We start from the raw sequence: 17,380 nt of genomic DNA on the forward strand, positions 1-17,380 counted from the left end.
TTGATGGTGTCTAATTTATTAATTTTTTTTATGGTTAATGTTTCGGTTGTGTATGGAACCTTACCAAGGTCACAAAGATATTTTCCTTTGTTCTCTTACAGAAGCTTTATACTATTTTTAGATTTGTATATAAAAAATAATCTATTTCAAATCATTTTTTCCAACATGGCTTATCTGTTATTCAAGTAACATTTTTTGAAACTTTTTTCCTTCACTGAAATTCTTTGGCACTTATTTCTGATCTCTGCACCCATCTGTTTCTTTTAAAATCCCAGTGCCAATAAACACTCTCTTGATGACTGTTAATTTTCTGCTAAGTGTTCAAAACAGGTACTGTAAACCTTACAACTTTGTTCTGTTTCAATATTTTTCCGCTACTCTAAATCCTTTGCAAATAATCCAAACTGCCCTTAGCAGGTAAAAGAATAAACAAACTATATTACATTTATACTGGGGAACTGTATTCATCAACCAAAAAATGCATCTAAGAATTAATACGGTGAACAAAAGAAGTCAAACAAAAGAGTAAGTACTAAATAATTCCATTCATAATACATTTTAGAACCGTCACTCTCAGTCTCCGGTAAAATATGGAATGTTAGTTTTTTTATGAGCTGACAGGTAGGAATCTACTTCAGTGTGGCATGAGAGAATTTTACTGGGTAATGGAAATGTATTATTATAGTTTGATTAAAGTGATAGTTACATGAAAACATTCATTTGTGAAATTCATTTAACTGTATATACAAAATACAAACACTTTATTGTACATAAATTGTACAACAATGATGTTGATTTTAAAAGTTATTGACTATAATTTGGATTTGTCTTATTTTCCCCTTTATTTCTGTCAATTTCAACTTTTTGGAAGCTCTTTAAGTACATTCACAGTCAGATTCCTGTTTTATTAACAAATTGACACCTATATCATTATGTAACGTTGTTCTTTGTCTCTTGTTTTTAAGGCACTATTTGATGATTACTATTTCACAATAAATCTTTTTCTTTAATAAATCTTTTTTTTTATAGCCTGTTAGTAAAGTACATTTTTTTCTCTTAGCATTGTTTTATTTAAAGTTTGTTTCTGGACAGCACTTAGTTGGGTCTTGCTTTTTTGAATCTTTGTGACAGTCTTATCCTTTAGAGTATTTAGTCCACTTAAAGCTGTTAATTTTGAAATAATTGTAGATTTCCATAGGGGTGTAAGAAATAATAAAGGTCATGTACACGTCACCTGGTTTTCCCAAAAGATAACAGCTTGCATAACTATATCACAATGAGGAAACTGATATTAATAAAATTCATTGACCTTAGTCATATTTCACCAGTTTTTCATACACTTATTTGTATACATGTGTTTGTGAGCTTATATTTAGTTCTATGCAACTTTATCACATGTACAGATTCATGTGACTACCACCATAGTCAAGATACATGGCAGTTGGATAATAAAGATCCCTTATGCTATTGCTTTAATAAGCTACCCTTTCCCTCTCTACCTCTGTAATACCTGGAAACTAATATTTTGTTTTCCATCTCTATGTTTTTGTCATTTCATGAATTTTATATAAATGGACATGTGCAGTATATGAGCTTTTGAGATTGACATTTTCACTCAGCACACCTTTGGTCCTCCTCATTGTTTTCTTTGTCTTCTTTTACCACCTTAAACATGCTTATTTCGGCTTTCATTGTTTTGGGTGGTAAAACTATGGGTATTTATATTCTTAGCCCCACATGTAATATGCTCCCTTCATCAGCTGTTTTTGAGAATTTTTCTTTATATTTGTTTTTCAACAATTTGACCATGATATGCTCCTGAGTACTTACTTTGTGTTTATAATCTCTGGGGCTCACTGAGCTTTCTACATTTCTGAATTACTATTTTTCATACTATTTAGAAAAGTCTAGTCACTTTTTAAGTACCTTAATGCTCTATTCTGACCTGCTTCTCCCTCTGGGACTGTATTGTCTATTAAATATTACTACACATACCACTGGCATTTTGCACATTTCTTTTTTGTCTCTGAATATTCTCTCTTCACTTCACAAAGGTGCAGAAGATGAATAGGAAAAACTAAACTAATTGTATAATTACTTATAATATAACATTAGTAGATGCTACCTAAAATGATAGAGGATTATGCAAATTCTATTTATTAAATAAAAAAATCCTTTATAATCATGAAAAATATATATGAAAGAATTGCAAAAGTGGACCACAAGTGGAGTATTAACAACAAAGCCATGAAACAGTAAATATAACCTAAAATGATTTAAGCAAATTAAGAGCAAACATAATGTTCAATTCAAAATGGCAGCATTCAGAAGCTGGAGGAATAACCCTCCCAGACATCAGACAATACTACAGAGCTACAATAATCAAAACAGCATGGTATTGGTACAAAAACAGACATATGGACAATTTAACAGAATAGAGAGCCCAGAAATAAACCCACAAACTTTTGGTGAATTAATCCTTGACAAAGAAGACAAGAATATACAATGGAGTAAAGATACTCTCTCCAGCAAATGGTATTGGGAAAACTGGACAACTGCATGTAAGTCAACGAAGTTAGAACACTCCTTCACATCATACACAAAAATAAACTCAAAATGTCTTAAAGACTTAAATATAATCCAAGATACAATAAACCTCTTAAAAGAAAACATAGGCAAAACATTATCTCACATACATCTCAGCAATGTTCTCTTAGGGCATTCTACCGAGGCAACAGAAGTAAAAGCAAAAATAAACAAATGGGACCTAATTAAACTTATAAGCTTTTGCACAGCAAAGGAAACCATAAGCAAAACAAAAAGACAACCTATAGAATGGGAGAAAATATTTGCAAAAGATGATACAGACAAGGGCTTAATTTCTGGTATATATAAACAGCATATACAACTTAATAAGAAAAAAAACAAACAACCCAATCCAAAATGGACAGAAGACCTAAACAAGCAATTCTCCAATGAAGACATACAAATGGCCAATAGGCACATGAAAAAATGCTCAGTATCGCTAATTATCAGAGAAATGCAAGTCAAAGCTACTTCAATGAGGTATCACCTCACACTGGTCAAAATGGCCATCATTTAAAAGTCCACAAATGATAAATGCTGGAGAGGCTGTGGAGAAAAGAGAACCCCCCTGCACTGATGGTGGGAATGTAGTTTGGTGCACCCCTATGGAAAACAGTATGGAGATTCCTCAAAAGACTAAAAATAGATTTACCATATGATCCAGCAATTCCACTCCTGGGCATATATCCAGAGGGTACCTTAATTGAAAAAGATACATGCACCCCAATGTTCATAGCAGCACTATTTACAAGAGCCAAGACATGGAAACAACCTAAATATCCACTGACAGACGACTAGATAAAGAAGCTGTGGTATATTTATGCAATGGAATACTACTCAGCCATAAAAATAATAAAATAATACCATTTGCAGCAACATGGATAGAACTGGAGATTGTCTTTCTAAGTGAAGTAAGCCAGAAAGAGAAAGAAAAATACCGTATGATATTACTTATATATGGAATCTTAAAAAAAGCCAAACAAACTTATTCACAAAACAAACTCACTGACGTAGAAAACAAACTTACGGTCACTGGGGGAGAAGAGGGTGGGAAGGCATAAATTGGGAGTTCGAGATTTGCAGATACTAACTAATATATATAAAATAGATAAACAAGTTTATACCGTATAGCACAGGGAACTATATTCAATATATTGTAGTAACTTATGGTGAAAAAGAATATGAAAATGAATATATGTTCACCTATGATTGAAGCATTATGCTATACACCAGAAATTGACACATTGTAAGCTGACTACGTTTCAATAAAAATATATATAAACAAAAAAGTGGCAGCATTCAGATAGTAAAGGAAAAGTTTATAATAGAAGAGCTATGAGAAGACTAAGAGGTTGATGTTGCAAGTATCTAGGTGTTTGAATCAGAGATCCTGCCAATGACGTTCCTCTTTTTAAGAAACAAAGGTCTGTAAATACTAAAAATAGGTACTAAATTCAAATGCTTCTGTCTTTTTTTCAACTAAGGTTTAAGTGAATATCTATTAACTAAATATTTATTAACCAAGTTTTAAGTAAGTATCGATTAACCAACCATTCTTCTATATTTTTCTTCCAATAGTTTTACATTTTTTTCTCTAGGATTTAAATCTTTTATTCTAGGATTTGGAGTAGATGATTATGTTTAAGTCACTCTGAAGTCTGTTAGAAAGATTTCCTAAAATAACTGATATGAAAATGGCCATTAAATTATTAAATCCTATACTGGAAGTATGTGGTTATTTTCAATAATATAGGTATCTAATCTATTTTTTATCAAATATGCATAATCCAAATGAAAGAAAAGGTAGTTCTACAAATATAATCAGATATTAGAATGGATAATTGAGAAAAGATGTAGCATACATAGCAGCATCAATTTCTTAAAATATTTAGAAACGGTCCAGCTCAATTGGTTGCATGCTTTGAACTTCTTTCTTGTATATTTAGCAGTAATAGTACTATATTCTTAAATAATGAATTTTTTTTAAGAATACAATTTCCTCTCCTAAAGAATTCTTTTCTGAATAGTATTCAACAAGAATTTTGACTGATCTAATTAAAGCTGTAATAATCCAGTCACACTTCTCACACAGTGCCCCTTATTAGCCTTTCAGGTAGTTTCCTTTCCAATATAGCAAGCCGTGGCTAGGTCTGGGTTAAGGAAAATTGGATTCATTATGGCAATGATGACAAATTATCTTCTGCAAGAATTGTTTAACAAAATGGGTCAAAAGAGAGAAAACTAAACGAAAGAAAAGAATGGCATGGGAATGAATAAAGAATAAAACTGCATATTAAAAACCCAAAGCAATAGAAGAAATTATAAAAACTGAATAAAAAGGTAATGCAAAACTGTAGGCATAATGAGCTTTTCTTATCATTAGAGGTTATTACATTCTCATTTCTTTTATGATCACATGTGGCATATCCCAGTTTTTAAGGGCCTTTAACATATTTAGCAAAAGCAATATATGCAAAATTACAGGAAACTCTTAGCTTTGAAATAATGGTTTATAGGCAATAATGAACCACTAATTGTCTTTGGCAAAAGTTGGTAACAGTTACTAGGGGCTAAAAGTTCAGTCTGACCCAGTATTTGATTTGCTCAAAGTTAAACTTCATTAAGTAGTATATAAGCACTTTCCTATCTTTTTATGATATATTTTGCCAATATCAAAAACTAGAAAGGGAGTTTAATACTTTTTGACACTTCTGTGTTATTCACACACTAATGATTTTGTAAAACCAGCTTAGGATAAAATCATCTAAGGCATACTTAATATAAAACGGATTTCAGCTGATATTTGGATTTAGTGCAAAGTAACATTATAGTATTAGGTACTTGTTTAAACGATTCATTTAATAAATTGTGTATTGTCTTTATGATGATTTGTAAAATGAGTACATTCAATATTGTTTTTACTGCAAAATGATCTGTTGACCTTCTAAAACTTTATTTGACTTTTGTAAAGATTACTGTTACATAAATAATTAATATGCAATTATATCTATAGTAGAGATAAGGAAACTAAACCTTTGAGAAAGTAAAACAAATTTTTGGTATCCTGTAACTATGTAATAATTTAACAAGAATTTAATGTTAGCTTTTATGAGCAACAGTTCTGTGCTTTTGCCCAAGACTATGAAAATATAAAATATATATTAATATGTGATATATATACATATGTGTGTATTATATAATATGGACTATGGAACATATTAAAGAAGAGTTACATATTTGCTCTTCTACACAAGTGTTAAATTTTAGGGAAAAGAATCCCAAACTAGCAACATCTTTATCTACTATTATTAACTATTTTAAACTAAATGTAGTAGGTCAAGATGGTCAACAATGTCTACCTTGGTAAACTCAGAACTAGGCCCATACTTTATGATGTCTCTTATTATTAAATAAATAATATTTGTTAATGGCAATTTGATTATTTACTCTACAAATACTACAGTGAGCATTACATCAGGGAGTTACTGTAAAGAGACACAAAGATGAAGAAAATGAGGGCATAAGAGTATGAATGAATTTTCAAATGAGTCAGAAAGATCAGTTATATACCTATATACTTAAAACTCAAGCTCTACTTTATTGCTTTATGAGGGAAATGAAATAGCTATATAAATCGTGAAGATAAAATTGATATAATAATTGATATAAAATATGGAGATTTTGTGCATGCCTTAGAAGAGCTGGTAGGTTTCAATATGAGGAAAAAAGAAAAAGAGTCATTTCTGAGAAAGTAGTATAGACAGAAAACAAGAAGCAGAAAAGACTTAAAATTTTGGATCATGTATAGAGAAGAGCCTAGAACAGAGGATATTATTCAAAGGAACAGGAGATTGTATTGGAGAGACGGAACAGAGCTAGGTTGTGGATGTGTATTAAATCAATGATAAATGGTTTGGTGTTTATATATCGAAGATTTTAGGTAAGGGAATTGAACGATACTAACTTTTGCTCTGGAACATACTTTTTAAATTTAATAAATTGGAAATGAGACAAACTGTTACGCAGTATCCATTTAGGGAAAATATAACAGATGAAAGTCAACACTGACCTACCCTGGGTTGGCATTAGTGAGAATGAGAATATTGGAAGAAACTTAAGAGATTCCATAAGGGAGAATAAATAGGAATTAGCAGATTACTTGAATGACCAGAAACATCAAAGAAAATAAAGAAATCAAGAACACATACACGTTTATATTTTAAACCTGAGTGGTCTTATTTTCAAAGAGCTCCTAAAGGTACAATACTGAATAATAAGCACTTTCTAATTGTTTACTACGTGGCAGTCACTAGCCTAAGCACCTCATGCACACTCTATTTTATTTAACCATAAAATACCCAAACCTGCTGATGAATACATCATTTTTTTAAATCAGAAAAATTTTAAATGAAATATTTTTGAAACTTGCCTGAGATTAAAGAGCTCATAAATTACTGGGATTGGGATTGAAATCTAAAGCGTAAGACTCCAAAGACCACACTCAAATAGTGATTTTTATTATTGTAATAGAAGAGTCACAATATGCTTAGGGAGTAAGGAGAAAGACATACAACTCATATATGAGGAACCCAGAAGCAGATGTTAGAAATAATAGGATGCAGTGTACATTTCAGAAATAAGACACTATGTATGGCCTAAGAGTGGGATGCCAAGGTCAATTATGACAGATAATGGAATAAATAAAACCAGATAATTTAAATATGTTTAAGACATGGTAAGGAAATTGGGCTTTAAACCTAAGTGCAAAACGAAGTTCATTACAAGTTTTAAGTAGGAAAATAATACGATTAAATTTAGGATTTAAAAAGGTAACTAGCTGAAGTTAGGTAAACTGAACATGAGAAGGAGTAAGAAAGAAGGTAGAGATAAAATCATATTCCTTTTCTTGTTATGCAATCAGAAGTTGCATAGATCACGTTAAATAGAGCAACACCAGATTCCTGGAAACAGGACCGGCAGGACTTACACATGAACTGAATGCAGGTAAGAGGAGAGAAGGGATAGAGAACAAATTTTATACTCAGGATTCAGTATTGGGCAAGTAGAATACAGGAGGAGTAGGTGGTGTGATTGATTCATTTCAGTATCATACATATTAACAGAAACACGGAATGTAAAGAAGGAGCCCTTGGAGACAATAATGGTAAGGTTTGCTCCAGACATACTAATTTAAGATGCTGGTAGGATATTTGGGTAGAAATCTGTCCAGCATTTAGAATTGAAAGATCTTCCTTAAGAGAAAAAGAAAGTTGTTGTATGTAGATTTAAGATTTTTGGTGGATTTTTCCCCCAAATTTTTTCCATGTGATTCAGATGGCACCTACTAGCCTTTGAACTGGATATGTGCCACGGACTGGCCAATGATTGTACACCATTTTATTCAGCTCTTCCCACCGTAGGACTGTTGCAAGGATGGACATATGACCCAAGCCACACCTGCTAAACACAATACATTTAAGCAAAGGCCTTTATTAGATGTATCAGGAAAGTAGTACTCCTTTCACAGGGATTTTGAAATCACACAATGTAAACCTGATGGAACTGTTAGCCTTAATTTTTAATGCACTGCTGAACACGTGATGAAAATGAAATACAAAGCAGAGCCTAGAGAAGACTCATGATGAAATCATGGAACAACTGAATCCAACCACTGCTAAATCCATAAAGGTACCAAAATTCTTCTCTTATATGAGCCAATTGTTTCCTTTTATATTTAAGCTCATTTGAATTGTGTTATGTGACTCGCACCTGACACGGTATTGACAAATATAGGAGTCATTCACATGAGGTTATATTTAGAAGCCATGCAATTTTCAAAGAAAGGGAGAGTTTTTCCTTTGGTAAAGGCATCAGAGGAATCAATAAAATTGTGAAGTATTAGAAAAACACTGAGAAAACAATCTTAGTTGATGATGACAATGAATTTCAAATTGCAAAGTTTATGATACAACTTATTAGAAAGCCAGGTAGTAATCTTTTTTTTAATAGGGAAATATTATTTTTAAAAGTCTGATGGATAAATAGACAGAATTAGCTAACTAGACAAAGAATACAAAAGGAAGTCTTTTTTAAAATAATGAAAAGATTTGAGCATATTTAAAATCTACAGAAAATAAACCATTATAAAGGGAGAGAATGAAGATGCCATGCAGAAAATAAATGATACAAATTCTATAACCAGAGAGGAAATATGAGTTCAAAGGGAAAAATGTGATACACATATTAATAAGTCTGAAATAGCAAACCCTAAATTACTTATCAGCTCATTAATAGAAGTTGGTGACCTAACTGCATTCCATGTCATACCTTTTATATAGTAAGCCTATTAGACTCAAATATTTTTGATTTGCTATATCAAATCCCAATTATATTAATAAATTTTGTAATAGTGTATTTTTAAGAAATGGATGAGATTAGACGCCATCTGCAAAGTAAAATTCGTGTTCCTAGAAGATAGGCAATACAATTGCTTCTATCAAATTAATATATAATTCTCATTAAATGGTCTTATTTCTCATAATTAACCTAAAAGAATTTATGTGAAAGCTAAAGAAGGTAAAATAAAATTTGATTTAACTATGGGAAATTATTTTTATGTTTCCTTTATTATCTTGATTGTTGTAGATACAAGTAAGTGTCATCATAAGAGGATTTAATTTAAAAATTAACATTTCTTAAACTACGAACACTGGCATAAAAATTCATTATTTTCACCTCTTGGTTTCTTACTGAGTGAGCCAACGTTTACACCTGTCTTACTTCTCTATTTTATTTTACATTTAGACTTGCTGTAGTTTGAGATTTTGGTGCCTAGTGGAATTCATCAGTGCTTTTGGATTTTATACATCCAAGATTATCCAGATTGTTCTTTTATTCATATCCATCTGGTTAAATGATTACAACCATTTCTCTCCAAAGTAGACTCCACAGTGGGTGTTACCCTTACCTCTAGGCATCATTAATGTAAAGTACACAACAGGAAAAGCGTCTGCAGACTAGTTCAAAGTCTAAGTAGTAATGAAATGTGGTAGCAAGAAATAAACCAAATAATTAATTCTTAGTATGCCCAAATTTTCTATATTAGTTTACAGATTTGGTTATCACTTCTTTTCTGTAGGTTCTATCAGGATTGACAGTTATTTTGGTAATTGACATATATAAGCCAAATCTGCGAGGAGCAGCACGCCAAGGGGAAGGGGTGGAAGGTTGTTGGAGGGTGGATAGTATTATACAGAAAAAGAATAAAACCCAAGGAATAATAATAAAAAATAAAACATGGAATTAGTGAAGTTGTTGTCCCACAATTAACAGCCATTTACTCTTTTCTTTTTCTTAATTTGATATAGTCTTTGTTGTTGGTTTAACTAAGTATTATTCTAATCCAAATCCTTAGGTACACAATGCTGGAAAACAAGTTCCTCTTTTGCCTATCGCCTACCCTGTTCAAAAGAAACAGTGTGCTGTAACTTCATACTTCTAGTTTCCTTTTTAGTCCTAAGAGCTTTACATGTTTGTCAGCAGATATCATCAATATGCTAAAGTAAAAAAACAAATGGAGACTCGCCTTGAAAACTTCCTGAGCAGACAAAACCACTTTAATCATACAGGCAAAGCTTAATTTAGCTTATTTTGTAAGACTAACATCACCTGTGTCTTTTCTAGTTTATGATTCTGGAAATCACAAGCAAAACTTAAACTGTTCCCTGAAATTGATATAATGTAACCATTAATCCATTCCTGAGCATAAAATTCTAATATATTAACCAATCTTCGTACAGAAAAACAGTCACTACCTTCTCACTATAAAGCTGCGTCGTTACACGACACCCATGAGCCTTATTCCATGGTTGAGTGTTCCTGGTTCCCAAACTGTCTTTCTGATGTGTGCACGACAAACAGTTACAAATAATCGCTACATTGGTTTACTTCTGTTATTTCTTAACTTTTGACAAATATAAAACACAAACGCACACAACGCACCTTGTTTTGTGTCAATAGCCGGCAAATAGATGTGAAGTCCTGTATCCTAAATCCTTCTTAACAGACCTCGCTTCAGGTTGGTCATTCTCACTTTGGCCCTAAGGCCCCCAGGCGCCAGGAAAGGTGAGGAGGCAGCCCCTCACCAGCTCCTCATAGCCGCCTTTGCCCGCAGCAGAGGCTCCGGAGCCCCTGGGCGCCGCCATCTTGGGTCCTAGTCATCACGCTGACGCCGGGCTGTGACCTCCGCTCCGCGTTAATAACCTCATTCGCCTGACGGTATTCTCACATTTAGCTGCCTTGAATCTGAGGACCACTTACTTCTGTCACACTCTCACTCTTTCAAAAGTGATAATTTTGCATATTATGTGTGTGAATTCTAATTTTCAATTTTATTTATATTCTGGATGAACATTAATACATTATTTTGGGAGTTATTTCAAATTTATAGAACAATTTGAATTATGTATCCTACATATCCCATATGTTAGACACACACACGCACTCACACACTTTTGCCAATGTATGTGTCATTTATGCAATTAAATTTTGGAATTAAATAGCATGTCCTCAGGTGTTGAGCATTCCTACGATTGCATATTAGGTTTCTAACAATCTTCATTAATGGTTTTTTCAGCAAAATGAAGTAGAATTGTAAGCTATCACCTGCAGAACCTTTTTGATATACATAACTGCTATGGATATTGTAGGTTAAAATGCTCTGTTTTCCCCCAGGTAGCAGTATTTTATGCTTATATAACATTTTCCTCTCACCTATTTATTCTGACAATTTCTTTGTTTTACACTGCCTCTGAGGACTTCACAAAATCAATGTTGATGAGAAATTCAGTGTATAAAATTGTCAGTAATCTCCTTCTATACAGAGCACCTATTCTTTGATTGCTTGTTAATGGTGATATAAAAACTTGCTTATTTGTGGGTGTTTATTCAGTTTGGTTTTTTTGTAAAGTAGCTACCTAGACATACTTAAAACAATTTTGTTTAATTTGACAAAATTAAAAAGAAAAGAAAAAAAACACACTTTAAATGTACCTAGCCATTTATCAGCCTAAATACTGACATGAGTTTTCTCTTATTTACTCACACAAATGTCTAATAACAATTAATCAAAATAGTTTCATGGTTGTGTATTTCCAAATTTCACCTTGTTTTAACTTAATAATCTATCTAGCCATCAGCATTACTAAAATTTAGGGGTCAATTGTCTATTTATCTCTCTACCTGTCTCACTATTAATGATCAGCAGTCATATAGTTTTACACAGATAACTACAAGTAGTAGCCAAAACAGGCAGGTTTCAAAATAAAGATTATTAAATTATTAGCTTTTATTATTATTTTAAACCTTGGCTAATGCTTACGTAATTTTTTATGAAATATATCTGCCTCAATCCAAAACAATATGAAATGTTAAATCTTCCTTTTTGCACTGTACCAAAATAGTCAAATGCATTGGATACATGCAAGTTTTATTTGAGTATTTTTTTAAATGTCACATATGTGTACATATATTTATCTGATAAATTCTTTACTTTGGAAGGCTTAATCAGTTTTCACACGTATATCTTAGGGATAAAGAAGGGGGAACATGAGAAAAATGCTACTAAAATTAACAAAAATATTGTTTCTAAAAATAACAATAGATAGAAACAATAAAAATTAAATAATATTTATAAAGCCATCATTGTGTTATTTTTACAAGTAGATACAGTGTTCTACATGTATGTAACTTTTTCCAAACTTGTAATCATCATGCATATAAAATGCATAATTAATTTGCATTCTTATTTTAGAAATTTTATCACCAACATTCCTGTTTCTAAGAGAATTTTTATAATTATCATATTAAATATATATGAGTCATTTTTGATATACCATATATTTATTAAGTTTTATAGTGCTACTACGGGGTTAAATTTTTGAGATCAAAAACATGAAATTTGCTAAGAAAGTAGATCTTGTGTTCTCAAAACCCACACACAAAAGTAACTATGTGAGGTGATGCATGTGATGTTAATTAACTTGATCATGGTAATCATATCACAATGTATTCATGTATCAGAATATCACATTGTATTCCTTAAATATATATAATTTTTATTTGTCAATTATACCTCAGTAAAGCTGAAAATAATGAAAATCTTTTTGTTTCTACCTAAGTATGGTAAAATTGTCTTCTATAAGAGCAAGGCCAATAGAAATGAATAAGTGCACCAATTTTTGTTGTATGAAAAAATATATCATTAGGTCTTTGATTGTAATTGCTTTATACCTATAAGTTAATTAGTAAGAATTGATTTCATAAGAATGCTTAATTTCCCCATTCAAGCATATGATTCATTGCTACAATTATTCAAATAATAAGGTAATTTAATAGAATATTTATTAAAGATCCTCTGTATGTATCATAATATTTTTACCAAATTAATTAATTTTTATATTGATCACTCACTATTTTTCCAACTGGATTATCATTTGCAAAAGACATTTAATCCAAGATAATTTGCTTAAAATTTCATTTTATTAAGGAAATGTCAAATACTGATACATGCAAATATAAAATCTCTTTTCTCAATTATTAACTATATCATCTTTCTTAATATAATGAACTTTATATAATAGTTGGTTTTGTTTTAAATTCTGAATTTGTGTAAATTAAAAATCACAATCCTTCATTTCCTTTTTAAAAAGCTGATTAATATATGTATTTACATCTTCTTGTATTTACACCTTAATATACTTATAAAATGTTAAGACTTTATATATTTTTAGGATATATTTTAGATAGTTGTATTTATTTTTTATTTGGGCTATCATTCTAAACCATGCCTTTACGTTATGTTGTTTTCTACATTGTGCTTCCTATAATTTGATTCCTTTACTGTGATATTGAAAGCCTCCTTTCTATTTCAGACCCAAACCCCGTGGTTTCTGGGGACTTTGTCACTGCCAATTCAAGGTGACTTAGATAATTCCAGGTATTTTGTTGTCATCATCCTTCCACCTGAGCATCCATTAAACATCTGTATTTCACTCTGCAGCTTACTTATATTTTCTATGTGGGTACCAGTTGTGTCCCTTTAACCTGATAACAGATTCCACTTTCGATCGAACAATTGGTCAATGAGAAAGTGTCAACTCTTCTTCATCAGTCTAAGGTCATGGGAAACTTTGTAAGGTTCTCTCAGATTTACTTGCATAGATAGCCCACCCACTCAGTTATCTTTATTTCGTGGTCACTTTGCTGGTATAGCAGAGTAGAAACTGAGTGGTTTATCACCATCTGGGATTCCACTTGTATATGTAACACTTACTATTTAATTGCCAAACATATCTCATTATTCAGGTGTTGGTGCAGGCTGCATCTTCCCTTCCCCCAAACCCAAAGGATTTCAAACCATGTTGATTTATTATCTGAGTTTCTCATACCTTAGTCCATTATAACTTTTATAGTTAACCAATATTGTGATTTGGGTACCTATGAAAGGCAGGACTCCAGAAGGCCCAGGTTCTTACAACTCAAAAAGCTCCTATCTCTTAATGTTACTTTTTTCTGTCACAAGTTTCCTAAGTTAATTAAAAAAAAATAGTTGAGTATTGATTCTATTTGTTTGTTTTCTACACAATCTGATTCAACTACCATATACTTAGACCAGTGAGTGTTGACTTTGTGGTTCCTGTTTATCTAGGGGGCAGTACACACAGTATCTCAAAACACTAAGGAAGAAGCACTTGTTAATATTAAAATATTTTAGGATCTAGGTAGACTATTTTAGTTCTATAATTGATTATTAAATCTGGCATATTTGATTTTTCTTTTTCTTTAAGGACTTCCCTCATAAGAAGACTTGTTCAAAAGTGATTGAAACTCACTCAGATTACATGGATAACCAGCCACCTGGGGCAAAGCTATCTATCACTTTTTCTTAGTGGGAAGAGTTGTTCCCAAACCCATTTTCTATAGGAATGTTCTTCCAGTCTTTGCCCCCTCCCTAAATCACAAAAAGGCCTACAGAAATTCTCACATGCCTTAATATCACTTTAGAGTGTTTGGGAATTAGCTTTGCCAAGTCATCTCTGTAAACAGCTGACCTTTGAACTGATTCAAACTAGCATCCCAATAATCTGTTTGTATTCCCGCTTAGAAGAGTGCTTTTGGACTTACTGTACAAAATGAGAGACAGGAGGCAGTATCTCTTCTCCTGACTACAACTCCATAGTGTACGTTAAATAGAGGTTTCTAGCTCCTCGGTGGAAATAATGTTTACTTGGGCAACACACGCCTTCTCTTTCCTTTTGCCAGAAATTCTTGTGTGAATTTTCTTAATTCACACCATATGATGGAATTTGTCCTAAATACTGTTGTCTAATAGGTGTAACCATAAAGGAACTCAATTTGCATAATGTTGTACATTATTATTTTTATGATTGCTGTATTCTCTTTCACATATTCTAATTCTTTTTAGTTCTTCAAATATTCTTAAGTGTGCAAAATGTTTCACAAATCTGGATCATTTCCTCATTAATTCTGTTATTTCAAAGGAATATATAAATATATTTATATAGAAGGACCCAACCTATTCAAGCCCATAATTAAGCTTCTTTTCTCTTCTTTAAATATATTTCATATCCATTAGTCCTAAGAGTTTAATGTTTACTGCAAAAGTGTCATTTCATGTTTTTGACTTCTTGATCTTTTCTGTACTTTACTCTTTTTTTTTTCTTTTGAATTGTAGAATTTTTAACTAAGGTCAGACAATTTTTTTATGTTTGCCTCCTCTCTATCTCTCTCTCTCTCTTTCAGACTGGCGCTAATATAATATAGATTTGAAAATTTCACATTGTGATAGGACCATTCTTTCAGTTTGTTCTAACAATGATATTGTATTAAAGTCTGGAGACTGGCTTGAAGAGTTCTTTGTCTTTGCAACTGCCCCTACTTTCTCCCCCACCCCCCAAAATTACTTTACTTGTTAGTTCACATTTTACTTAGAAACTATACATCATGTTCTCTTTAACCATTTACCCCTTCCAATTCATATGCTACTATAAAATCTGGAGCTGAAATCTCAGCTTCCCTAGGGTAGTCGGTGGTCTCTATCTTATGTTGCTCGGTTTCAAGTTTTGAGCTTGAGTTCAAACTGCTGGAGGACTCTCTTCTACTCTAGTACTATTTTCTTAGCCTTCATTCTGTGTTTGGAGCTTAACACAAAATAGGTTCCTAATGCAATCCTCACATACATTTCCATTCATTAATTTGGGACTGGAACCATATTAGTCTCACATTTATTGAATAATGGGGCACGAAGTTTGGGATACAAAGTTTGGATTTCAGTTTAGGTTTTTAGACTATCTCAAAATTCTGTCTCATTATTCTGGGAATTAATAGAAATCTCTCCTAGGAACAGATAATACTAGTTTCTTATTTCAATTGAGATCATCTTTGTAGTTACTTTGGTGGCCCTCAAAAAATTATGCCCACTATTATACCTGACCATGACAGTCAGACCTCTTAAATTCAGGTACTAGATCTATTTTAATCAACAGAATGAGGCGGAAGTATGTTGTGTCAGTTCCAGTTACCTAAACCCTGGTGACATCCACTTTGTACTTTTTGATTCCTGAGCTGTTGTGTTAAAGTTGGACTATCTTGCTGAACAGATCAGGCAGACAGAAAAGCTTAGACATCCAGTCTCTCAGCTGAACACAGAACTCAGTACAACTTCAGTTCAATCCACATACAGAAGTGACATTTGCAGAAATACCATAAAAACCACCTAGCTGAGCACAGTCCAGACTGCAGACTTGTGAACAAAGAAAATGATTGTTTTAAGACAAAAAGTTATAAAGTAGTAGTTTGTTAATAAGCAATAATTAAAAGACACATCATTTCAAAACTATTGTTTGAATAATTTAATAGGTTTTTTGCCCCAAATGCATAAATTGTAAAAATAGTAAAATAGTTATTACTTAGTACTTTTGCACAAATAACACTACTATAATATGTTTCAACGTTATAATGTACTGCCACCTACTGGATTACGATTAATCAATTCAATCCTTCTCGCTGAATGCTATATTGTTACATAATCGTATACTTTGATGACAAGGGAACCAATAGTCATATGTTTGGCACTAAAAGAAAATTCTTTCTGAAATGTTTCATACATAAGTATTACAAAAAACAGGATGAGGCTTATCTCTCTCTCTCTCTCTTACTCTCATTCTACACACACACATACACACACATACACATACACACACAAATACACACACATACCTATCACCTCGCTGGGGATTATAGGAATTAGAAAATAATGCCCAGTTTATGGTATAATTACTTTGAACAAAGATCTTGCAATCTGTTTGAAGAAGCAAAATATATTTACATAACAAAGAAAATAGTAAAATAAAATGTCTAATTACATATTATAAAAATCTTATAAAAACATTATAAAAATTAGTAATATAATGTTTATGATTAGATTCTAGATTGAGACAAACCTGGATGTGAATCTTATTTCTGCACATGCTTGATATATCACTATGTAAAATTATTCTACAAGCTTCAATTTCCTTATAGGTATTACCTGAATAATTATAGAACTAATGCTACAAATTTATTATGAGGATTAAATATACTAATAGTTATAAATTGTTAGTACAATGTCATTTACACAATGGCTAGTAATATTGTTGGTTTTATTACTATATTCTTGACTAAAATTTTCATAGAAGTTTGGAGACAAGATACTCTGCTGTGATCTGAAGTAACT

The sequence above is a fragment of the Camelus ferus genome, chromosome 25, assembly GCF_009834535.1.
Source record: "Camelus ferus isolate YT-003-E chromosome 25, BCGSAC_Cfer_1.0, whole genome shotgun sequence".
NCBI lineage: Eukaryota > Metazoa > Chordata > Mammalia > Artiodactyla > Camelidae > Camelus > Camelus ferus.